We start from the raw sequence: 26,670 nt of genomic DNA on the forward strand, positions 1-26,670 counted from the left end.
CCCAAAGCATCCCCACCCCCAGCTTAATTGCCACAGATCCCCGGAGAGCGGGTAACAGGTTTCTCTTCAAAGCTGACTCCTTAGGATTTGTAGATAGCGCAGCCCCTCCCTCTCGTGCCCAACCCCCTCCTCTTTGTGCACAGATCGTTTACTTATTAAACCAATTAGATTAAATGACTCATACTGCACCCTTGGGCATGAGCTGGTGTAAATATCTCACTAGAGACTGACTTGTTCTTGAAAGCTCAGGTGAGCTCCCCCTCTCCAAGTACTTCTCAGATCACAGAAGGAGAAACTGGAGGACCATGGAGTTGGGGAAAGTCGCCACTCCATCCCTGAGCTGTGTCACGCCAAGGAAGACCACACTACCTCCTCAAAGAACTGACACAAAAGCTTTCTTATTTCCGGGGCTCACCAAAACAGCAGGCCAGGAAAACTCATACCAAATTCCTGGTGCTTCAAAAGAACGGGGCGGGGGGGTGGGGGGTCTCACATGCTAGGCAAGGGCTCTATCACTGAGGATCAAGACCAGCTCTGAGTGGGCAAAGCTATCCAGAGCCCTCTGGTCTGCCCAATGCTGCCACATCTCAGCCCTACCCAAGTAACACCCAGAGCTGGGCTCATGGTGTTCCACCCCTGACAAAACCTCGTTTGAGTTAGAGGCCTTGTAGACACGTTGCATGCCCTGGCCAGCCTGGGCACTCAAAGCCCATCACTTGCCTTACCTGAAAAGTAAGGAGAAGGGCCTGAATTATTTCTCTAAGCTAAAGATTAGTGTATTTTTGACTCAATAACCTTGGACTGGACTCTCGAGCCAGGGCAGGGAACACAGGTGTGTGGAGCAGGTCTCGATCCAGGGAAACAGCAGCAGATCTAATGAAAGCCTATAGACAAGTGGGTGATTCCGGTGCAGTGGGTCGGGGGGTAAAAAGGGGTGTGATGGACAAGAGGTCCCTGAGCCCCCTTTCTTTTCAGCTCCCACCACCGAGAGCGGAAGCAGGAACCCATGTTAGCCAGTGACCTCTCTAGGTTGTGTTTAGAACAACCTCCCGGCACCTTCTTGCAAACACCAGCTCAGTGCCATCCCTCCAGCCCGCCTGAAATCCAGGGGCGGGGAGTGTGATCTGAGCCGGATCCTGTCCTGGAGTGCAACCACATCCTCTTGCCACCCCGCACCAGGCATTTCCGAGTCTGTATATTTATGACTCTCTTAAAATAGGTCCCAGCACACAGGAGCAGGGGCGTGATTCAGGTCAATGAAATCAACATTTGGGAGAGTGAAGAATACCTGTTGTTTCTTCTCTAATTCTATATCTGGGTTTCCGTACCATGTAAATCCCTCAGGAGGCTGCCCCATTCACCAGTCTGTGTTGCCTCAGGTCCCTCCTGCCCTGAAAATAGTCTCCTGTCCCACTCCAGCAGATGGGTTTCCTAAGACATAGGGGCCTCAGGCTGGCTTCTAATGCTCATTTATTATTAAGCATTTGCATTTTGCAAAGTATTTCTCTGCTGTCAGCCCTTTTGTTCGATGAACTTGACCACCCCCTTGGAAATGAGGTTCTAAAAGGGAGGCAGGCTCCGTTATGGCAATGGCCAGGAGGTCTCAGGACAAATTGTCCATCATCTCTGAAGTACTGGAGGGGAAGCAGTGTCTCGGGTATGTTCCTGGTTCAAATGCCTGCAAGAAACGGCAGAAATTCTGTGTTGGGCGAGAGAAATGACCAGACCCAGGTTCTACCTTCCCTCCGTGTAATAAATGCCTAGCAAGGCTCTTGGGGCCCAAGCCTATCCTGTGCTGTCAACTCACAAGACTGGTTCTTCTCTGGGAGGTGATTTCCTCTGTTGTCCAGCTCTCAAGTCCAGAGTCTAGGAGGGTTAATCCCCAAAGGACGGAGTCTAGGAGGGTTAATCCCCAAAGGACAGAGAGTCCTGGTGCTATTGGGCCTGTGTAAGTCAGAGGTCAGAGGGAGGAAAGGAAAGAGGGTAAACCTGGGCCTTGGAGAATGGTGGAGGTTAATCTGAGGGTTTAAGTAGGTCAGAGGCTCTGACTTGAACAGAGAGAGGCCTAAATCCAAGATTAAATTTATAAAGGAAGTTGTTTCAAAACAGGTAATGGTCGTTCTGTGGTGACAGAGAATGTGTGGGATCTAGAAGTTTTATCTTCATTAACTAATAAGAATTGGACGCTGCCATAAATAGGTGTCTGAGATTAGAGAGATGGGCAGAGAAGAGGCAATTAAAGAAAACAACCCACCGGGCAGTGGTGTCGCACGCCTTTATAATCCCAGCACTCGGGAGGCAGAGGCAGGTGGATCTCTGTGAGTTTGAGGCCAGCCTGGTCTACAGAGTGAGTTCCAGGACAGCCAGAAAACAACCTGCTATACTGGGGTGGAACCCCTGGTAAGTCATTTCCCAGATCACTCCTAGTTACAAATGATGACCACCAGAAGATCCTCCTCCCCCTCGTCTCCTTTTTTTTTTTTTGAGACAGGGTCTTATTATGTAGTCTTGGCCGACCTGAAACTCATGTGGACCAGGCTGTTCTTATTTATTAATGTTGTTTCTTGTTATTATTTCATAGTAGGGATTACTATTGGTTTTATTGTTGTTGTTATCTATTATTATTATTGCCAGGGGCAGTGTAATGATGGGGTAGACCCCCTCAGTTCAACATGGCAGTTGATTTAAAGTGTACAAGGGGCTGATGTGTGGCTCAGAGTAGAACATTTGCCTAGTTAGCAGATACAAGTTCTGGGTTAGACCCCCCAGTACATACAAAGCACAGACTGACAGATGACAGACAGACAGACACACACACACACACACACACACACACACACACACACAAGTATACACCTTATACACTACCCCAGAGGTGTTCTAAACAGTTATTTGGGGGAAATTGCCATATATAGCAAAAGTGAAACTCCAAAACAAATAATTAAAACTGTCCCCTGGAGCTGGAGAGACGGCTCAGAGGTTACCAGCACTGGCTGCTCTTCCAGAGGACTCGGGTTCAATCCCAGTACCAATAGCAGCTCAAGACTGCCTATAATTCCAGTTCTAGAGGTTGCAACATCCACACACAGACATACACACAAGCAAAAAAAATCAATGCGCATAAAATAAAAATAATTAAAAAAAAAACTGTCACAACCAAAAAAAAGAAAAAAACCATCAAGGAAACATGATGACTAAACAGATGAGATCCTGGAATAGAAAAAAAAAATATTGGAAAGGAAATCAAAATAAAATATGGGGGAGGAGTGCTGGAGATATGGCACAGTGGTTAAGAGCACTGATCTTCTTCCAGAGGACCTGGGTTCAATTCCCAGCACACACATGGTAGTTCACAATGCTCTGTAACTCCAGGCCCAGGAGATCTAATGCCCTCTGCTGGCCTCCTGAGGCACCAGGCACACATATGGTACAAGTCTTACATGTAGACAACACACTTATACACAAGAATAAGTAAACAAAGTTAAGTATAGGGCAGGGTGTAGAAAAGTGGTGGAGCCCTTGTTTTCCACGTGTGAGGGCCTGGCTCAGGCCCCAGCATCACCGAAACGAAACAAACAAGTGTGAACTTCAACTTTTAAAAACAGGGTCTGATATATCCCAAGCTAGCTTCAACTCCCTACTTCTATGAGGATGACCTTGAACTTCTAATCCTCCTGCCTCCACCTCTGAATTGTGAGCCAGAAATGCATCCTAGGACTTGCATGTTGGGCAAGCTCTCTAGCAACTGAGCTACAGCCCTACCCTGATTTGAATTAACACTAGTGCTCTGATACTGGACCATCAACTGTGACAAGCAACATCTACTAAAGTAAAATGACATGAAAACTGGGAGGGATATAAGATCTCCTTGGCTAGGCATCTTTGTAATGTCTTTGTAAACATAAAATTACTCTAAAATTAAGGGTATTTCAAAATATACCTATGTCTATAATGCGAGTGTTGTATAATCATAGAAAATCTGGGAGCCAGGATTGAGGGTACACACTTGTAAACACTGGGGAAGCAGAGACAGGAGGATCAGCCTGGTCTACACAGTGAGATCCAGACCAGCCTGGTCTACACAGCGAGTTTTAGGCCAGCCGGGGAGGCATGGAGAGACCCTGTCTTAAAAGAGAAAGAAAAAAGGGAGGTAGGAATAAAGAAAGAAAAAAGAAAGGGAGGAGGGTCTATAAGAAAGTGTATGAAACCTCTGAAAAACCACTTGTTTACATTATGCGGTTCGGAGATTTTTGCTTGTTTGGTTTTTGAAGTGGGTGTTGCTGTGGAATCCACCCTGGAGTCACCCTGAGACCCTCTTGCTTCAGCTGCCTGGGTGCTGACATGCAGACAACTTTTTCTTTTTCACTTCTGCATTAGAATACGTTCTTTTTTTTTTTTTGGTTTTTCGAGACAGGGTTTCTCTATGTAGCTTTGCGCCTTTCCTGGAACTCACTTGGTAGTCCAGGCTGGCCTCGAACTCACAGAGATCCGCCTGGCTCTGCCTCCCGAGTGCTGGGATTAAAGGCGTGCGCCACCACCGCCCGGCTAGAATACGTTCTTAAATAAAAACTGTGTATGTGTGTTCATGCAAATGGTCCTGGTTGGCACCAAGAACCGCAATACATGCTAAGCTCACACACTACCATCTTTCTACACCCCAGACCTGTCCTCAAACTCATAATCTCCCCGCCTCAGGCTACTGAGTAGCTGGTCCTACATATGTCCACATCAAAATCTTTTTAAAAAAGATTTATTTACTTATGTACTTTATGTATATGGGTGTTTTGTCTACATGTATGCACACCAAAAGAGGACATTGGGTTTCATGGGACTACAGTTATAGATGGTTGTGAGACACCATGGGTGCTGGGAATTGAACTCAGGACCTCGGGAAGAGCAGCCAGTGCTCTTAACTACTGAGCCATCCTTCCAGTCCCTCAAAAACAGTTTTTTATTTTGGTTGGCTCAAAAAAATTTTTTTTGGTAGTAGAGATACAGGCCTGGTAAGTGTTCTAAGCTACGGCTTCAGTCCTTTCTTATTGTGGGAAGGGGTCTCACTAAGTTGCCTAGGCAGGCCTTGAACTTGTGATCCTCCTGCTTCAATCTCCAGAGTAGCTGGAGTTACAAACCTGCACCTCATTGCCCAGAAGTTTGGGCTTTGTTTTATTATCATCATGTAGTATGGGTGAGTACAGGCAAGCATGTGTCAAGGTGCATGTGTGTAAGTCAGACGGTTCTTTCCTTCAATCACAGGTTCTAGGGGTCAAATTCGGGTCACCAGACCTAAAGCCACAAGCGCTTGCCTGTTAAGCCATTTTGTTGGCCCAGTTTGGGTTTTGTTTTTTTTTTTTTTTTTTTTTTTTTTGAGACACGGTTTCACTCTATAGCCCAGGCTAGCCTTGAATTTATAATCATCCTGCCTCTGCCCCGAGTGCTTGGGATTACGGGCATGTGCCACTACACCTAGCCTCAAAAATGTTTTTAAGTCGAAGAAAAAAAAGAAACGAAAAGAAAAAAAATAGGAGAATCAAGATTGGCAAATTCTGCCGAGTCCCATCATCGCTATGACTGAAATAAGCATGAGGCTAGGAGACGGGAGTCTAGGGCTCAGGCCCTCTATCTTGTAGCTCTGTGATCTGGTCCTGTTTATCTGGAAAAATGATGACTTTATGGACCACTGCAATTATTATGCACTATTTTTTATTTGGTGGTGGGTTTTTTGTTTGTTTGTTTTTGTTTTTGTTTTTTGGTTTTCTATTTGAGACAGGGTCTCTCTCATGTAGCCCAAGCTGGCATCAAACTCACCCCACAATCTTCCTGCCTCAGCCTTCCCAGAGCTGGGATTATAGCAGTGCACTAAACACACACAAATGAAAACCTCAAGTTGCTAACAGATGCTGTGGGATGTTCTGTATGGCAAATGTGTTGCTGATTAGTCAATAAATAAAACACTGATTGGCCATTGGCTAGGCAGGAAGTACAGTCGGGACAAGGAGGAGAATAAAGCTGGAAAGTGGAAGGCTGAGTCAGAGACACTGCCAGCCGCCACGATGACAAACAGCATGTGAAGATGCCGGTAAGCCACGAGCCATGTGGCAAGGTATAGATTTATAGAAATGGATTAATTTAAGATATAAGAACAGTTAGAAAGAAGCCTGCCATGGCCATACAGTTTGTAAGCAATATAAGTCTCTGTGTTTACTTGGTCGGGTCTGAGTGGCTGTGGGATTGGCAGGTGAGAGAGATTTGCCCTGACTGTGGGCCAGGCAGGAAAACTCTAGCTACAAACAGACCTGGCATGACTTCCTTTAAAGTAACAAGCACCCCTAATATAGTCCAAATAGCTCTGCCCCTAAAAGCTGACTCACATAGAATTTCCCAGGGCTGCATCTCCTTGGGGTTTACTCCCCTGGACCCTGCAGCATGCTAGAGGTTAAAAAGAGACTGGGCCACAGTCTGGTCTCTAGGAAGAGCACAGGCTGCAGCTTAACTGGCTCAGATCTATGCAAATGAAAGAAGAGAAAAGGATGGCTGAGGTTGCCCATGGCGGAGCTCTGCTTGTCTGATCTGGGGCCCTTCGTGGGAGAGGGCTGGAAGCCCCACGTAGGCTCCACACAGTTTTGTTTCTAGGTCTTTGTCCTCTCTTCCTAACAATCCAGATGCAGGACCGTTTAAGAGGCAGACCTATTCAGACCCCTATCTCCCGGCAGATAGCAATCCGAAGCCTGGGTAATGTGAAACAAGGGTCTTTGGACACTCCCTGTCGTGACAATGAAGTGTGCTAGGCAGACACCATCATCTCACGCAGTGGGAGCGGTCTCAAAGAACGGGACAAAGCGTGAGAAAGGCCTGCAACTGCAGAAGCCAAGCCAACGAAGGGGCAGACTTCCGCCCACACAGATCTCAGCAAGAGCCAGTTCTTGAACTGGGGTTTATTCAAAGCCGTTCTCAAAAAATAAAAAATTAAAACTAGAAAGGGAGAAAGAAAAAGAAAAACTTCTCCAATGGGGTGGCGGGGGGTAGTGTAGCCCAACAGTGAAGATCAGAGGAAAGGGGCGTCAGGAGAGCCACTGTGCTACTGCTATTTGTTATTTCCTTCCTTCCTTCCTCTGTAGACCAGGCTGGCCTCCAACTCAGAGATCCACCCTCTCTGCCTCCCGAGCACTGGGATTAAAAGCGTGTGTCATCATGTCCTACTTGCTGTCATTTCTTTAGGTGAGATCAGCTTGGTGTCCATCCATCCTTTTACTCATCCACTAGACATTAACTCCTTCAAGAAACAAAGTTAAAATTCAAGTCACCTCAGAGCTGACAAAATAATTCAGTCATTACATACCAATAGTAGTGAGTTCCTCATAAAGACTGCATGTGAACAGAGGGCATTTGAGGAAGGGGGGGGATTCTGGGTTTGAGGGCAGACCACTATAAAAGAAATAGAAAAGCTGGAGGTGATGGTGCACGATTTTAATCCCAGCATTTGGGAGGTAGAGGCAGGCAGATCTCTGTGAGATTGAGGCCAGCCTGGTCTACAGAGAGAGTTCCAGGAAAGCCAAGTCTAAGCAAAGAAACCCTATCTTAAAAACAAAATAAAACAAAACAAAAACAAAAAGAAGAAAAGAAATAGAAGATTTACTAACACAGTCATGTAGATGTATCCAACCGTCTTATTAAATAAGAAACACAGAACCAATGCAAAGAAAGCCAAGAGATCAGAGCTAAGAGCCTTACCCTGCAGCTAGCCTCTTAAGCCAAGAGACCTCTCCAAAAGAGACCTACTTCCTGTGTGTTTGTCTTTATATAGTCTTTCTGTTCTGCCTTCTCATTAGTTGTAAACCCAAACACATGACTGCCTCGTCACTGCCTGTCTGTAGAGACTTCCAGGTCTTCTATGGTTGGGATTGAGATTAAAGGCATGTGTCTCCAATGCTGGCTGTATCCTTGAACACACAGAGATCTACCTAGCTCTGTCTACCAAGTGCTGGGATTAAACGCGTGCGCCACCGCCGCCATGCTCTTGCTATGGCTCTAATAGCTCTGACCCCCGGGCAACTTTATTTATTAACATACAATTAAAATCACAATTCAGTACAAATAAAATACCACCATACAGTCACTATATTAGCGTGTATGTGTGTGTGTGTGTGTGTGTGTGTGTGTGTGTGTGTGTGTTTGCTGGAGAGCAAACCCAGGGCCTCATGTAAGCAATCTACCACTAAGATATACCCTAGTCCAAAATATTCTCCAAGAATATTCTCCAGAAGTGGGTGTTTGGTGCTCAACCACACACACACACACACACACACACACACAAAATGGTGTGAAGTCACAAATATGCTAATTGGCCAAATTTAGCACTTCTGTGATAGATTTATATGCACCAGATATAAATTGATACAGTATAAACTAGTAAGTAAACAACAGCTATGCAGTAATTAGAAGAGAGTAGAGTTCAAACAGGAAGGCAGCTTGCATGGTAGATGTCAGATGCACCTGGGTGGACCCTCTCTTGATGACCTGGGATTCTAGGCAGATGGAACTGTAATCTAGAAATCAGACCTCCATTTGCTCTGGCACCCTTGCCGCCATCTTTTCTGGCCATGGAGTGACCTGCTTCCTGTCTAGTGACCTGTCATCCCTTTACAGGATGTGATAGGAATCAACAAGAAAATGATATACTTTCTAATGTGTGATTTGAGGTTAGGGGAAGAGAGGACCCCACTTCAAACCTGCTCTATGGTGATACTTTATTTGTGCTGAAATGTGATTTTATTTGTATGTTAATAAAGTTGTCTGGGGATCAGAGCTAAGAGCAAGCCATTAAGCAGAAGTCTGGTAGTGGTAGCACACGCCCTTAATCCGATCACATAGCAGGCAAAATCTCTGTGTGTTCAAGGACATAGCCAGCATGGTGACATACGCCTTTAATGCCAGTACCAACCGTAGAGACGTGGAGGTCTGCATAGACAGGCAGTGATGTAGAAGTCATGTGGTTGGGTTTAGAACCAATGAGAAGGCAGAACAGAAAGGCAATAAAAAGGACACAGGAAGAAGGTCTCTCTCTCAGGGGAAGGACAGCAGCGAGTGGTAAGATGAGGTGGTCTTAGCTCTTGGCTACTGCTCGATCTCTGGGCTTTTAACTCTTTATTTGGCTCTGTGTTTCTTATTTAATAAGACCATTTACAATTCTATCTACACCACTCTACTTATTAGTTTCCAAAAACAGGGATCTAAAAAAACTGACTTAGCATTAACAGTCTGAACTCCATTCCTGCCTATGCACACATCAGGGGCACAGCTCCATCAGATCATACTTGGCACAGAGGGGAACGCACAGAGCAGGCAGACACCAGCTCTGTCCAGGTCTGTGTGCTCGTCTTTACCTCAGCTCACATCACGTCTACTGTGAGGGCAGCAGACCACCCTTCCCTTCCCACTGCCATGATTCCTCAGCTGGAAGTGGCATACCCCTAGTCCCCACCGAGGCCTTCTGGCAGCTTCTGGGTGGCTGTGAGTGTCAGAGCTCCCAGACCAGAGGTCACTGCAGCCTTCTCTAGAAGTCCCCTCCTCCTGTACTGTTGTTTCCCTTCCCAGACTCGTCCTTTCTCTGGCTTTCTTTCCTTCCTTTTATTGACATTTTTTTTTTCTTCCTCACAACTTTCAATCTGCTACATACTTTACAAAATCAAGACTCCTATCCATGAGATGGGAAGACCTCTGTATAAAAAGGGACGGGGGTATCAGAGACTGTCTCCCCCAGCTTACGGCTAAGGGGATAGGAGAAAGGGAAAGAGGAGGAGGATTATCATCCTTCCCTCAGTGGGATGGGAGCACTATTTTGTTTTCTTACATTTGGCCTTGTCCTTCCCGCTCTGGGTGTCCTCAGGGAGTCAGGCTCAGGGCCACCATTTCCACCACTTCATCACTTTGTCCAGCTCCTCCTCACAGAGGAGCTCTTGGTGGCCCCATCCTGCATGAAAGATGTTCTCTACTGCCCCGTTTGTCAGGAGGTGCTCAAAATACCACCGGTGTGGACAGCAGCCTGTCAGCACGTCCTCCCGACCTACACGATGAAACTTCCTATCAAATTGCCGCTGAAGAATCTTGTCAAGCAAGCGCCTCAAGTATATAGACATCTCAGCATTTTTGTACCATCTTTAAGAGGAAAGCATCATGAAGTCACCATTCAAAAATTTGTTGTGCATATTAATAAAATTAATTCAGTCTATTGTGTTAAAAAAAAAAAAAACTTGGCCTTGTGTGGTCACTTCATCTTCCCGGAGTTTTTTTCTCCTTAACTAACTCTGCTTATAGTGGGATGTGACATAAAAATCTCACCCTCTGAAAGCTGCGTGCTCAACTTTCAGGTTTGCGACACTGAACAATAGGAGGCAGTTTGTAATGTCATTCTGACAAAATATTCAGGAGCGTAAAGAAATGGGCCACACCTAATGATCATCCCTGAGTGGCCTAATGAGGCTGACCAACGCCCCAGAGAAAGAGCCCTGACTCAGAGGGTGGGCACTGGCACCACAGGGACAGAGTCTGACTCTGAGCTTTGCTACTTTTGAGGCTCACATTGTCTTCCACAGCTTAGGTGTTCCTGCCTGAAACTGGGCCTCACAAGCCACTACAGAAAGGAGCATGGGAAAAACTTCCTGAGAACCACTGAGGCAGACTGGATCACAACCTGTCAGTGGAGACCTGGGGAAGAGTGAGCAGATGAGGCCATGCTTCCAAGTATCCTATGGGAGCCCAGAGAAGCTGGTCCACAGTTTCCTTCTTCTCCTACTACCCAGCTGTACAATTCCACATCCTCCCCTGGGCTCCCTTCTTGGGCCTTCCTAATACACTGTCCCTAAGGCCTGCCCCTGGGCTCAGCATCTCCACTTCCGCTCCACTGGGTAGAGCTTGGCTTCTCTCCCCAGGCAAGCCTTGAGCTCTCTGAGGGCAGACTAGCCACCTCTCCTCCCTCCCTCTCTCAACGAGCAGCAGGATCATTGAACCATAACAGATACATTCCCAGGGAGCCCCATGCGCAGGAGCATCTCAGGGCAAAAGACCCCAGAGTCGCCAACTTCTACCCAACTTCTTTAGTCCTTGGTGGTAGCTGAGCACCTCCATGCTGGGCTCTAGTAAGAGTGGTAGGCTGGCTTGAAGCACACCCGGGTGATCGCCAGCTTGGGGAAGAACTCCCTCAGCACACCCATGAGGTGACCCAGGGGGAGCCCGTGGTCGACGATCACACCCCTTGATCTGGTAGAACTTGGCCATGGTGTCCAGCATCTCATTCTGGAACACATGATCAATGGAGAAGTGCTTGCCGGTATGAAGGGTTTCTTCTGGGTTAAGCAGTAAAGGGTGCAGGCGCTGGCTTCTGTGGTGTGTGCGAAGCGGATTTTTCCAGCCTCATCTAGCTTCCAGGTATACTTGCAGCCCTGTGAGCCACAGCTGCCCTAGGAGTGGGTCCGTTTCACCGCTGGATGTAGTCCATTAGGAGCTACAGCGCCTCACCCAGCTCTCGCAGGAAGAATGTGTCGTATTGGTCACGTACCGGGTGCTGCTGAGGCTGGAAGAGCTCATCCAAGTTCCAGAGGGAGCTCTCACTGAAGTTGCCTGTAGGTATCTCAGAGAACCCCATCTCCAGGAAGATCTGCCAGACTGGGAGAGGACCATGAGCAAGGGGAGAAGGTGGCCACTCTCAGAGCACACCTCGGGCAGAGAAGCTGTAGGGCCTGAAGGGCCGGTCCCTCCAGGAGCCGCTGGAGATCATCTCTGGGCTCAGCTCTGCCTCCATCTTGGACGCACTTGTGCTGAAGGCCCCGCCCTGGCTCACCCAGTAGGTTTTCAGGATCACTTCTGTCAGCAGCTTCCTCTTCCTGAGCTCAATCCTTTTCAGCCAGCCTCTCAGGCTGGCCTGCCTGGACCATCCTCTACGCTGTCCACCACTTGGAACACCCAGGGCCCATGGACTGCACTCTTGTCCACTTGGATCCACCTGTTGGACGTGGCCTTGCTGAAGTCCATCTTGCTCATCTGGACAGTTGCATAAGCTCACTCTGCACCAAGCCTTCAAGAGGAATGCTTCTAAACACATGGGCCTCATGGCTGCCCTCCCGGGCCATCTCCTCATCCTCAGTAGTGAGCTCCCAGCACTTGGTAGAAGGAAGCTCAGCCTCAGTGGCCTCACCTAGAGCCTGTGGGCTCTTCACTGCACCCACCACCACCTGGTGCTCCATGCCCTGCATAGTCAGCTCCGCTGCACCGTCTAGGCCACCATCAGCTGCCTCCAGCTGCCATAGTAACAGCTCCTACACAGGACCGTCGGCCATGGCTGCTCCCACTGCGCTTGGTGTGTGAAATGAGCAACTTTTTGTTTGTTTTTTCAAAACTGGGTTTCTCTGTATGTAGCCCTGGCTGTCCTGGAACTTGCTCTGTAGACCAGGCTGGCCTCGAACAGAGCTCTGCCTGCCTCTACCTCCCAAATGCTGGGATTAAAGGCGTGCACCACTACCACCTGGCAGAAATGAGTGGCTTTTATGTCTAACCTAAACTCTAATCTATAATGTTAGGTTTTCTTTTCTCTTTCTATGGTGCTGCAGACAGAACTCAGAACCTTGAACATCTACGCAAGCGCTACACCCCAGGCTGAATTTCCTTTTCCCTGAGCACGTGCTACATTTCTGCTTCTTCAAGGATGGAAGGAGGTGTTCCGCAGTTTCTAATAGGGTAGGAGTGGGTGAGATGAAGATTGTAAGAGGCTGGTGGATCTGCAAAGTGAGGTCTTCGGGGTTCACAGACCTACACGACTTTCTTATCTGTATGGTAAATAGGAAGAGGGGAGAGGCAGGCCTTGGGGCAGGAGGGCAGGTAGAGTGAAAGAGAGAGAAGGGACTGTGTGGATCTCACTGTGGCATCTCTCATCTGACAAGAAACAGACCTCATTCACAGCTCCACACGGCAAGGAGTGAGCCCGAGGCTCACTTTATAGGTCGGAAATCTGAGACACAGACAGGAAAAGGGCTTTGTACGAGAGCCCAGGGAGGATTTGTCAGCCGATCGCAGAGGACTCTGGCTCCTAGGAAATGCCGCAGCAGCAGGGAGGAGGCGATCAGAGGGGAGAGGGTATGAGTGGCAGCCCTTGCCTGGCGGTGGAGAAAGCAGAGAGCAGGGAGACTGTAGGGTGTGGTTGCTAAGTGGTGAGAGGTGTGTAAGTGAATAGGAACAGGTATTCAGGGCTGTAAACCTGGGAAGTCTTGCGGTCAGGTGAGTCATGTGCACACACCCCACAATCCCTGGGATCTCACTGCTGGGAAACCCTGGCTGGGAATGCAAGCCCAAAACTTCCTGCTTTATTGGTCGGGTTTCCTACCCAGGAACTCGTTTAACCCAACAGGGTGATCAAGGATGCCATGTCACAAGGATGTCACAACCACAGTAAAACAATGGCAAGGATCATCTGCCCACTCACTTCCTCATTGTCACCCCGAGGTTATCAGCTAGGGCCTTGCACGTTCGAGGCAAGCAATCTACTACTAAGCCACATCCTCCAGGCCTGCCATCCAAATCTGGCTTCGCCTGCCTTACATATATCCTTCTTGGCTCCTCTCTTTCTCAGTCTTTACACTTTCTTTCCCCCTTACTGGTTTCCTTTCTTTTCATATGTTCATGTTCACCCGTCTTTGAGACAAGGTCTCACTGGCCTGAAACTCGCTATGTAGATCAAGCTGGCCTTAAACTCACAGAGAGATCCTTCTGCATCGGTCTTCCAAGTCCTGGGATGACAGGTGTGTGCCAACACATTTCTTCCCATGTCTTCCAGCACTATCTCCCTATCATCCATGTCCTCATCATTTGGGATGCAATACCAGGAATGTTACCTCTGTCTGTAATCAAATAGTTTCCCCCAAGGGAGGCCCCGGAGTGTGTAGTAAGGAAGCACTGACCGTGGCTGCCAGGCAGCAGAGGGTTCACCCGTGACAGCTGCAGCAGGGCAGAGCACCTGACACCTAGAGGCCAGAAGGAGCCGGGGCTCAGCTTAGGACACAGAAAGCCCTGTCAACAGGTGGCACACACAGGTCAGCCCCCTACTGGGTCTGTGTCCTAGGGAATGTGATGGACAAGCTCATCAGCCTATAGCAGGTCTCCCCATCCTGATCAGGCAAGCCACGACACACCTGTTTGTTTACTGTGCAGCCCAACAAGAGGCCTGGCTCCAGTCTCCTCTACCCTGTGCTCTTAGCCTTAGGGGGACCTAGATCCCTCTGAGGGCATGGGACAGGTCTCTAAAGGGTGGGGCATACCCAGCTGCTTCAGAAGCATTCATTAGTCCAACAGTCCCTCCTGTGCTGAGTTCCTGCCAGAAGGACCACGTTGCCTACAGCATAGTCTCAGTCAGTGGTTCTCAACCTGTGGGTAATGACCCCTACAGGCGTCCCATATCAGACAGATATCCTGCATATCAGGTATTTAATGTTACAATTCATAACAGTAACGAAATTACAGTTATGAAGTAGCAACAAAATAATTTTATGGTTGGGGAGGTCACCACAACACAAGAAACTGTACTCAAGAGTCGCCTCGTTAGGAAGGTTGAGAGTCACTGCTCTAAGTGAAAAGGTGGCAGTGACAGAAGGGACCAGCTCTGCCCCTGACAGAACAGGATGGCTCCCAAAGTCACCGGTCCATCGAGATCATCAAAATCGGATTGGTAATTAGGATTCCTGGGCCCCACCCAGAGCTGCTGAGTTAGGATGTCCCGGGCTTGCTTGGCAGTTCCCTATCAGCTAAATGGACATCAACAACTTTCGGGACCAGTAGGCTATGTCACCGAGCAATCCTCCGCCCCTAGTTCTCTGATCCAAACTTCTCTAAGCCTCTGCATAAAAGACAAGGTAAGTCAGGAATAGCTCAGTGGCAGGACACTTTCTAGGCATGCACAAGACCCTGGGTTCAATCCCCATGTATAAATGGATGACGCTTCCTTGATGAAGGTGTGGAACTAATCATATCCACATATCCTCTTCACAATTGCCTTTCAAATATTGGCAGTATCGATCTCTATTTTAAGGATGAAGAAAATTAAGCTTCCTAGCTTAAGTTACTTATTAAGGATCATTCCACCTGGGAAGGAGTCAGGCTTGACATTCAGTTTCATCCAAGACTGCGTTCAAAGTCCCTACCCAGCACCACAACATGGACACTGACCCCTGAAAACAGATGTTACCCAGGCGTTGCTTTGTGTTGATATGAAGGCTCGAGGATCCAGGGATGGGCAACAAAAGAATTCAAAGCAACCATTGAGCATCCATCAATTGGTTAGTGTGAGTAATGTGATCACTTCAGTACATACACTGAATGTCCACACCTAACGCATACACTCCTACCACTGTCTTTTGTCCTGGTCAGTTAGTGCATCCCCTCTTACACTATCAATACTAGAGCTTTTTTTTTTTTTTTTTTTTTTTTTTTTTTTTTTTTTTTTCTCGAGACAGGGTTTCTCTGTGTAGCTTTTGCGCCTTTCCTGGATCTCGCTCTGTAGCCCAGGCTGGCCTCGAACTCACAAAAATCCACCTGCCTCTGCCTCCCCGAGTGCTGGGATTAAAGGTGTGTACCACCACCGCCCAGAAATACTAGAGCTTTTATAGACAGCCCTGATTCACCTAAAAGACATGGCAGGAACCACCATATGTGGCACAAGCACCATTTAAGTTGTCAGACTCTTTTGCCTTCTTCCATAAAGCCTGAAATTAAGTCTGCTCATGAGCTTTTGTTTATCTTTGACAAGAGAAGGATAAGGTGTGAGGGGGGGGAGGGTAATACACCTGTGTATGCAGGTATGTCTGGGTGCACGCATGGAGGCTAGAGGTCAATATAGGGGGTCTTCATCTAGTGCGTGCCACATCTTGTTTTGTTTTGTTCTTTGAGCTCTGGCTGTCCTTGAGCTCGCTCTGTAGACCAAGCTGGTCTTGAACTCACAGAGATCCACCTGCCTCTGGCTCCTAGTGCTGGGATTAAAGGTGTGCTCCATTACGCCTGGCCTGAGAACAATATTTAAATTGCTTCTCTTAAAAGTTTATATACCTGCTAGAGAGCATAACCTTAATTTAGGAGCTACAAATCTCCTTAGAATTCATGGTGCTTTAGATAATCTGAGGCAACATTTAACACTCAGAAAACCTTACACAAAACTACGATCTCTACTTGCTCTTGAGAAGTAGAGCAAAGTGGAAAAACAGTGTCCATAACAATATATAAAAGGGGGGCGGAGGCCAAGCAGTGCCTGTTCCCCACTCATTCATTTAGACTTTGACATTTTTATTTATTATCATGGGGTGGGGGGAGATATGTACCAGATGTGTGTGGAGGTAGAGGACAACTTGTACCAGTCAGCTGTCTCTTTCCAACATGTGGGATCAAACTCGGGTCATCAGGCTCAGCAATCTGTCCGTCTTGGGAAGGTGAGACAGTGAGTGGCCGATTCCCATTATTTCCCAGAGATGCCTCCTCTGCACATGAGAGGAATGCTAGGCAAGAGCAAGAGAACTAACTCTGAGCTGCTCCAGAAGAGTCAAGGCCACCTACCCCAAGAGCGTCTCTGGGCTTCTGCTCGGCACACAGAACTTACACCGAATTGCAGTTCTCACTCATCCCCAGGAGGAGGGACATCTGTGGAGAATACAACCTGCACAGCTGTGCCCAGTGGCCCTGAGCATGGGCCTGAAATCCCAGTGGGTACACCTTGAGCCGAAAATAGAAGCAAGCTCACAGGTACCATAGCTCACCTACTACTTGTAGAGGCCTACAGTACGACCTTTAACTTTCTGGGCGGTGGTGGCGCACGCCTTTAATCCCAGCACTTGGTAGGCAGAGGCAAAAGGGATTACCACAAATATGAGAACAATCTGGGTACATCAAGAGTTCCAGGCCAGTCTAGGCTACAGAGTGAGATCCTGTCTCAAAACAAACAATAACATAAAGCAACAAAAAGCCAGGATAAGGATACAGCTTAGTTGACAGAATTCTGGCTTAGCATGCAGTGGCCCCGGATCTCCAGCATTGCTAAACCTAACACAACTGCCACGTGCCTCTAATCCCAGCACTCTGGAAGTAGAGGCAAGAGGATCAGAAGTTCAGGGTCATCCTTGGTTACATAGCAAACTGGAAGTCAGCCTGGGCTACCTGAAACCCTGTCTCAAAAGAACAAAACAAAAAAGCCAAGTGACTGAGGACTAGAAGAAAGTACTAGAGTTACAGGAAATAAATGAGAAACCTCGAAAGAGCAACAGAAAAGCCTTCCACAGGTGAGTCCCAACACAAACCATTTCAGAAGGCAACGCACCCAAGCAATTAGAAGAAGTCAGGTAGAATGCATTTAGTGTGACTGAATCCTGAGACATGTCACTTAACCTTTCTCAGCCTTAGTTTATTTAACCTATGAAGGAAAAATAAAATTTACTTGACAAAGAGTCATAAGAGGTGTCCTACAAAGGCGTGCATGACAATTATGACATTTGTGGCAGTGCCAGAAGCCAACCAAAATGCTAGATGACCTTTGCATCCTCGGATTTCCTAGTTCCTATGCCAAAAGAGCCAAGAGCTTCTCACACTGCTCCCACCACGCAGAGGACTCCGGATGTTCACCTGTCACTGCTTTCATCAGGAAATGCTGCCCATCCACCGACTTTCCCCCTCTGCCACCTTCAGATGCCCTGTAGTCCACTCTGACCTCCTTATCCCTGGCTTCTCAAACCAGCTAGTGCTTCTCAAAATGGCAGCTCTGTGGGTCCTATATACTCCTTTTCCAATGTCCCTGCTTCTAGCACTACCCAGGGCCTCTAACATGGAGAAACCCTTATTTCAGAAAACTCTCTCAAGGCACAGCAAGTAGACTGGAGTGTTGGCCACAATGGTTTAAACCATGGTCCCACACATGCTAGCGTGTGAATATGGTGTTTGTCAAGTGTTCACCTACAGTCAGCCTGCTTAGGTGTGAGAGACAGTCAACAGCTATATTGTAGCGACAGTAGCAGCACCTTCAACAGCAGCAGGAGCTGCACCAGAGCCTCTGAAGGAGGCAAACGCTACGCCTCCTCAGCAACACCCGCAGCCAGCTGGAGAGATGCTCAGAGGTTTAGAGCACAGCTTTCCCTGCCAGAGACCTGGGTTTGATTCTCAGCACCCACACGGAGGCTCACAACCGTCTGTAGTTCAAGGGATCCGATGCCCTCTTCTGGCCTCCACAGGCACTAGGCATGCAAGTGGTGCACAGATATGCATGCAGGCAAAACACCCATACACAAAAAATAAAAACAGAAAATAAAAATGGTCCTGAGGACAGAAGGAGAGGTTAGAACATTTCAGCTCTTTACAGAGACTCAGGTAAGAAGGTATCGGGATTCTGCTAGGTCTGGTGGCATAGACTGAAATCCCAAGGATCCACAAGTTCAAGGCCTGCCTGGGCAATTTAGTGAGACCCTGCCCCAAAATAAAAATAAGACAGAGGTGAGCATCTATCCTAGGGATAGAGCAACTATCCCAGGTCCTAGATTCAATCCTCAGTAACACACACACACACACACACACACACACACACACACACACACACAGAAAGAGAGAGAGAGGGAGAGAGAAGACAAAAAGATTCCAAATTAACATGGTCATTGTGAAGATAAAATAGGCAAGATTTTTTTATGGCTGGATAGGAGACCCAAGAAAAGGAGTGACATTGGCTTATCTACAAATGTAGAAAATCAATTTACTTCTTTTTATCATAGTTTAAACATTTTCCTCATATAGATCTTATACATGTTCTTTGTATCTATACTTGAATATTTCATTTTAGACAAGTGATAACATAAACCTTAATGTGTTTTTAATCTCAAATTTCCTTTGTTCATTGTTGAGTAATTAAGAAGACTGTAGCTGATCATTGTGGTACACGCCTTTAATCCCAGCACTTGGGAGACAGAGGCCAACCTGATCTCCATAGCAAGGCCAGCAAACCTGGCTCAAAAAGGGGAAAATGTGATTAACAGTCATATTACTTTGTGCTCTGCAGCCTTGCTCACCTTAGTAGTTTCTGGAATCCTTCTGACCTCTCCATCAGCTACCCTGGAATTTGTGAACAATGAACAACATTATTTCTTCCTGGCCAACCATTATACTTTTTATTTCCTTTTCTTGTCTTATCCCATTAGCTAGGACTTCTAGGACAAAGGGCTAGGGAAGGAGGTTTCAATGCTTTAAAGTTCTGGATGTGAGTGGGAAACCTTTCTGCTTCACACTGTTAGGTGTGATGGTAGCTGCAGAGTTTTTATATTTCTTTCTTTCTTTCTTTCTTTTTTTTTTTTTTGGTTTTTCAAGACAGGGTTTCTCTGTGTAGTTTTGGTGCCTGTCCTGGATCTCACCCTGTAGACCAGGCTGGCCTCGAACTCACAGAGATCTGCCTGGCTCTGCCTCCCGAGTGCTAGGATTAAAGGCTGAGTTTTTATATTCTTGATCGAGTTGTAGGAGTTTAGATTCTCCTCACTTGTGTTTTTGTGTTATGTCTTGGTTTAGAGATTGGTGTGATGCTGGCCCCACAGGAAGAGATAAGCAAGTGTTCCCTCTGCTTCTGTTTTCCAGAAGAAAACAGAGAATTAGCTGGATCTTCCTTAAATGTCTGCTCCTATTTATCACCAACCTGGGGCTGGTGCTTCTTGTTCTAGGTTATGTCTTTAAATTATTGGCTCAATGTCTTTAAATATCACCAACCTGGGGCTGGTGCTTTTCATTCTGGGTTATTGACTCAGTGTCTTTAACAGATGATCTACTAGATATCTGTAACAGCTTATTCAGATGATCTAGTTCTTTTCACATATTAGTGTATTCTGTATTTATGGGCACAGAACTGTACATATTCTTCTTTAAAGATTTATTTTATTGCTGGGTATGGTGGCGCACACCTTTAATCCCAGCACTAGGGAGGCAGAAGCAAGTGGATCTCTGTGAGGTCAGCCTTGAACTACATAGTGAGTTCAGGGCAGCCAGGGCTATGTAGAGAGACCCTGTCTCAAAACAAAGCATTTGTAATTATGTATATTATTGTATGTCTGAATCTGGGTATATGCACATGAGTACAGTGCCCTTGGAGGCCAGAGGCATCAGAAGCCTTGGAGCTGGAGTTACAGGCAATTGTGAGTTCCCTGATGTGGGTACTGGGAGCTGAACTTAGGTCCTCTGGAAAAGCAGCAAGTGTTCTTAATAGGTGAGCCATCTCTCAACTGCCATCTTATTTTTCGAGATGGGGTTTCTCCCTGAACCTGGAACCTGCCATTTCAGGTAAATTAGCTGACCCACAGACACTCCCTACACTTCAGGTGGGTGATCCACGTGTCTGTTACTCCGCCCCTAGCACTGGAGTTTACAGATGCATGCTGTCATGTCCGGATTTTATGGGGGAGCTAGGGGTCCCTATCCGGGTCTTCCTGCTAGCCCAGCAAGCACTGAGCCATATCCACAGTCCTTTTCAGTGCCCTCCTAACGCCATCAGGCATGTGCTCTTCAAGCCTCTTTTATTCTGAACGTCAGGAATTTGTCATCTCTGTTTTCTTAGGGAGCCTGAGTTAGACGCTTACCTACTTTATTGACATTTTCAAAGGACCAGCTTCTGGACTGGTTGATTTTCTCTTAGTTTCCTGCCTTCAGTTCCCCTGACTTTTACTCCAACCTTCAGGATTCTTTCTACTTACCTGGAGCTTGATTTGTGTTACACTTTCTAGCTTCCAATATGGTGGGAGCACAGAGTACCCACGTCAGGTTTTTCTTTTCATCTACATATTTGGTGCCACGAATTTCTCTCAAAGTATTTCTTTTGCTGTATCCCAGAAATTTCGGTAAGTTAAAGTTTCATTTTTATTTTATTCAAAATATTTTAAAATTTTCTTGACATTTCTCCTTTGATCCATGTGTAATTTGGAAGTCTGTTGTTTAATCTCAGCATATTTGAAAACTTTCCAGTTATCTTTCTGTAACTGGCTTCTAGTTTAATTCTATATGGCCTGAGAGCAGATGTTATATATGATGGTAGCCTCATAAATTGTTAAGGTGTGCTTTACAGTCCAGAATGTGATTTATCTTGCTGAATCCTCCTTGAGAGGCATGTGTGCTGTGTTGTTTCTGGATGATACAGTCTACAGCTGTCAATCATATCCAGTTGATGGATGGCGCTTCTGAGTTCAACTATGTCTTCACTGATTTTCTGCCTGCTGGATAGATGCATTTCTGAAAGAAGGGTTAAGTCTCCAACTGTAACAATGGACTCATTCATTTCTCTTTGCAGCCTATCAGTTTCTGATTCCTGTATTTTGACACCACCGTAAGCACATAGCCCTTAAGGGCTGTCACATCTTCTTAGAATACTGGCCTTTTGTCATTATGTACTGTTCCACTTTACCCTTGATGAGTTTCTTTACCTTGCAATCTGCTCTATCTGAAATTAATGCAGCTATTTCTGCTTTAGTCAACATTAGAGTGCTTTATTTTTCATTATATAATTATATGGGTTTTTTTTCCTCCTTTTTAATTTTTCTTTATTTTTTTTTTTTTTTGACCAGGGTTTTAATGGCCTGAAACTCACTAGGTAACCAAGATTAGCCACAAACCCATGAGCCTCCTACCTCAAACTACAACTATAATCACGTGCCACTACTCCCAGCCCCCTTCTGCAGTTTCAATTATTCCATTCTAGCCCAGAGGATGAATCAGTTATCTTCCTTACTTTCTGAGGCAGGGTCCCTCACTGAATGATTCAGCTATCTGCTAATTGACAGAGGGTCCTCCTACCTCTGTCTCCACAGTGCCGAGGATCAGAACTCATGGCCTTATGCTTGCGCAGAGGACATCTGCCGACTGAGCCGTCTTGCTGTCCCTTTTTTGATTGAGACAGGGTCTTGCTATGTGGCCCAGGCTGGCTTCAAATTACAGCAGTGCCTCTGAAGGGCTGACATCACAGACCTGTGTCCCCACATCTACTTTTCATTCTTTCCTCACACTGAGTGGTGTCCTGCTGTCTGCAAAACACATTTACAACGAACGCACGTCCACTTTTAAACAATGCCGACCCTTATAATTACACCTTTCCACGAATAAAATGTCTCCAGTTTCCCCCGTATCGCTGGTGTTACCGCTGTCATTCACTTTATTTATGTAAAAGCATGCACAAGTTCAAGTATGCCTGTGGAGTCAAATACGCTATTATTCCTAACGTCGGTTAAGCTAACTAAAAACAAAAGCTTTTATTTTGCCTTCACTGAGGCTCCAGTGCTCTGCCTTTATGTAGATTCAACCTTCTGATCTATCACTTTCTTCTCTAAAAGAACGTCTAACGTCTTGTCCTAACTTCTTCTGAAGTCAGGAATAACTTCTAAGAAATTAGTGACAAATAAAATACAGCTCTATTTTGTAAGTTGAGAAACAAGCTCGGAGAGGTGAGGGATTCTCCTTCCTTCCGCCCAGCCCCCTCCCAACCAGCCCCCTCTGTCACCTCATTTTCCTCCACCACAGCTGCAGTCACAGCTGACCGCCCAGGCAATTTGACACGACACCTTGAACAAGGTGAGGGACCTTCGTGAACTTCAGTTCTGTCCTCTGTAAACCGGGACTAGAAAGGCCATCGAGCTCACGTGTCAAGCACACACAGGTGGACTTATTCATATGGCTCTGCCTAGCCCTTAGCACCCTGCCTGCTAATTATGTTTCTTCTCCCTCTCACTTAGGTTTCCCCTCCTTACCTAACCAGACCACTTTCTCCAACCTGTGAACGTCCTCAAATTTTCAACTACTTTTTGCAAAGAAATACATCAGAAGAACTAGAGCGAGATGGCGGACAGGATGACCCCAGGGGGCTTACCCCTCTGCTTACGAACCAGATAACATTACTTTGTAACTTTTTTGCATCTCTTCAAATTCCCAAATTCCCAACCCTCTTCCCAGAAACGGCCCCTCCCCAAACACTCTGCTTTCTGGATTTTTATTCTGTTTTATTCTGTTTGCAGTGCTGGAGATCAACCCGGGGTGTCATGCATGCTAGACCCGCACTCAGCCACTGAGCCACGCTCCCAGCATCAAGTTTTGATCTTTGTTTGTATATGCAGAGTGATAAACGGTACGTGCATCAAGTTTTGATCTTTGTTTGTATCTGCAGAGTGATAAACGGTACGTGCAGAGTGGTAGACTATAGTCCCAGGTACTTCAGTGACTGAAACAAGAGTTTTGCCTGAGGCCAGGACTTTGCAGCCAGCTAGGGCAAAATACTGAGACCTACACACATCTCTAAATAAACTGATGGAGTTGGGTGACTGAGGGTGTAAGTAGCTGTTTGAGCAGAACCAGAACTGGCTTTTTTCTCATTCTGGGATGTTCTCACTACAGGTGTAATCTACACTTACCCCTAACTCATAGTCTTCCTACCTTGGCCTCCAGAGTGCTGGGATCACAGGCAAGCACCAGGTTTGGCTCGACAAAGTTCTCTGGGCCTGTTTTCTTGTTTGTAAAACCGGAGAGGTTCAAAGGGTGGTGTGGCACACGCCTTTAATCCCAGCACTTAGGAGGCAGAGGCAAGGGGATCTCTGTGAGTTCAAGGCCAGCCTGGTCGGTCTACAGAGCGAGTTCTAGGACAGCCAGGGGTTACACAGAGAAACCCTGTCTCGAAAATCAAACAAAAACAAACAAAACAAAACACCGAAGAGGCTCCATCTTTCTGATTTCCCTTCCAGTGTTCCCTGGGATGAAAGTTGACAAGATGATATCTGAGAATAACACTGGGATTTCCCCACCAGAGTGCCCAGCTCACTGGTGGGCTTCAGATGGGGAGCAAAAGTACAATGGAGTCAATCCTGGGACCTGGGGGAGCAGAGGCAAGGAGCTGTCTGTATCCAACAGAGACCCTCATCTCTTTATCCCTATGTGGGACTCAATCTTTCTTTTTTCCCCATTTACTATATGTGCCGATAGGAAAAAGACAGAAAAATACACAATTAGATGCTCAGATCGGTAACGAGTGGGAGCCTGGATATACACTCTTCTCATGTCCCCTCCTGCCCGCTTTTGGAGTCTCAAAGGCCCACGCTTTGGGGCGATATATTAGTAGTTTCTAGTCTCCAAAGCCACCTGAACACAGCATGAGAAGGTTGGAACTAACTATCTTAACACAAGTAAAAAGGAGACTGGAGTAAGTGGCGGTAACTGGGCCCTACCTTTGGTACACAGGAACCTACCTCAGGCTTTCTCTACAACAGAGGCTGAGTCAGGAACGTGCCCCCCTAAGCAGACCTGGAGAGCAATAGGCACAGCTCCCTGCTAGGAGACAGACCCCAGTTGTCCCAGCCAGGCCAGCTGCCTGGGAGCCTCCAAGTCTAAAATTAGCCTGGAGCTCTCCACCCAGGCAGTTCCTCTCAGCTCTGGCAAACAGGGCCTTGCGGTGAGGTAATGACTGGGAGCTTGTCTGCCCTGCCCCAGGACAACGAGGGGTTAGGAGAGACACACAAAGTAACCTCCCACCCTGCCACGGTGGTCATGAAGGGAGGCAGGCCACCTGGAGTGTGACAGCCCTCTTGCTACTCTTCCTCCACGTCTTCACAGGGTGTCGCACTCAGCCCTGTCCTGAACTCCGGACACTGTAACCAAGGGAAAAGAAGCTTGCTGAACATTTGAGATGTGCCAGGCTTTCACCTTGGGCAGTCAGGATTATTATTACTACTAAATGGACCACCACAGGGATGCTAACCAGAACAGCTACCTAAGTGAGCAAGCCTGGAAGGCGGAATCCAGAACTCTGACTCCCCAAGAGTTGCAAGGGAAATTGGCTTCCTGGATGGGCACCTCTGCCAAGGGCTTCTTCCCCGTGGCTGCACCTATGACTCACTAGCTCCTACTTCTGATTCCCCCACTTCTGATGGTCTGGTCAAGCTTGTGGCAGCAACTGCCAAGATTAGTGGGCAATTCCTCAGCCAGTCCCTGAACAGTCTTCCCACTCCTGAGCTAAGCACACAGCAGTGTTTATGTGATGGCTGCCCAGCAGGCAGGAGGAAGAGAGGGTGAGGCCCTAGGGTAGGACCCAGTCCCGTCTATAGCTCAGAAGTTTAGGGGAGGGCTACGAGATTGATGACAATGATGACCAGGACTTACGGAAATGCCCCCCAAATGCTCCCCACATCATCATCCAACTTTTAGCCTCCCTCAGAGCCCCCACCTATAGGGTCAACCCTTCCTTCCCCAGTGGGAATGGGGAAGGAAGGGGACAGCCGCTGTCTCAAGGACAAGAGCAGGTCCCAGCCCAGCCTCCCATCTCCCTTGAGTAGAGCTAACGGCTGTAAGAAGCCAGGATTTGAACTCAGGCATCTCCCCTCGTCTCCTTTTTGCTAATCCTTCTCTGGCCACATTCAACTCAGGAGACTGAAAGCTGAGACAAAGATCATTTCTCTGAGGACGATGTCAGAATTAGATAAGACCAGGTATCATAGTCAGAGCTCTGTGTTGACAAAGAAAGACTCAGCCCCAGACAGCAAAGAGCAGAATTGACTTACTGAAAGACATACAGCCAGTTCATATCAGAACAAGACGGAAAATCTATCCCCTGATGCCCAGTTCTACTATGTGCTGGAAAGAGAAAAGATTTATGTGCTTTTCTGCCCCCCCTTTTTCTTATTTATTTGGGGGGGGTCAGTACTGGGGAGTGAGACTAGAGCCTCAAGCATGATACCAAGCAAGTGCTTTATCACTGAACTATATCCACAGCCTCTTTTTTTTTCTTCTTCTTCTTTTTAGGCTTTATTTTGGTACAGGGTCTCCTTAAGTTACCCAGGCTAGCCTTGAATTCACTTTGTGCCCATTGCAAGCCTTGAACTTGCAATTCCTCTGCCTCAGCTTCCCTGGCAGCTGGGATAACAGGTGTACACTATTTTTTAAGTCAGTTCTGAATGTAAGTCCCATCTTATTACTGCTTGAAACAGACTCCAGGGTCCACTGCAGTTACATGTGGTAACAGCTGCCATTAAAGGACCAGTTGAGGGGCCAGTGACATGGCTCAGCAGGTAAAGACATCTGCCACCAAGACTGATGACCCAGATTTAATCCCCAGGACCCACATGGTGGAGAGAACCAACTTCCACAAGTTGTCCTCTGATCTCTACATGTGTGCTGTGGCATGTGCATTCTCTGTCTCTCTCTCTCCCTCCCTCCCTCCCCGCCCCTCTGTCACACACATACACATACACACACACACACACACACACACACACACACACACACACACACACACACAAAAATAAATAATGATTAAAAAAAACTTTCAGAGGAGGAGGAGACAATGGCCAGAGGAGGCGGCGAGGAGGAGCTCAATACTGAATGGGCTCTGTTCTCAGGATGGGAGCCTAAAGCAAAGGAATCTGTTCAATGAAGAACGTCAAGTCTTGACCTGCCCCTTGCAATGTGAGAATTCAACATCAATAAGAACATCTTTGCAGGCTACTCTCAACCACTAATATCAAAGCAGGTGTCACAAGAGAAATTTCAGGAAAGCCACAGATTACCGCTAACAGTAGTTGAGTTGGAAACACGATCCACCTGCAACTAAGTGGCAATGACTTCAGCTGCCTCACTGGTAAGAAAAGATAAACACAGGCTGAGGGTGTT

At 47.0% G+C, this 26,670-nt stretch overlaps 1 protein-coding gene and 1 pseudogene across 1 annotated transcript in view; both read right to left on the bottom strand.

Moving 5' to 3' along the window:
* Positions 1–26,670, bottom strand: part of B4galnt3 (beta-1,4-N-acetyl-galactosaminyltransferase 3) — a 111,933-nt gene that overhangs the window by 66,543 nt on the left and 18,720 nt on the right. The window lies entirely within an intron of this gene.
* LOC128098632 (phenylalanine--tRNA ligase alpha subunit-like) lies at positions 10,995–12,329 on the bottom strand (annotated as a pseudogene).

Source organism: Peromyscus californicus, unplaced genomic scaffold (genome assembly GCF_007827085.1).
Source record: "Peromyscus californicus insignis strain IS unplaced genomic scaffold, ASM782708v3 Scaffold_6__1_contigs__length_162567912, whole genome shotgun sequence".
Taxonomy (NCBI): Eukaryota; Metazoa; Chordata; class Mammalia; order Rodentia; family Cricetidae; genus Peromyscus; species Peromyscus californicus.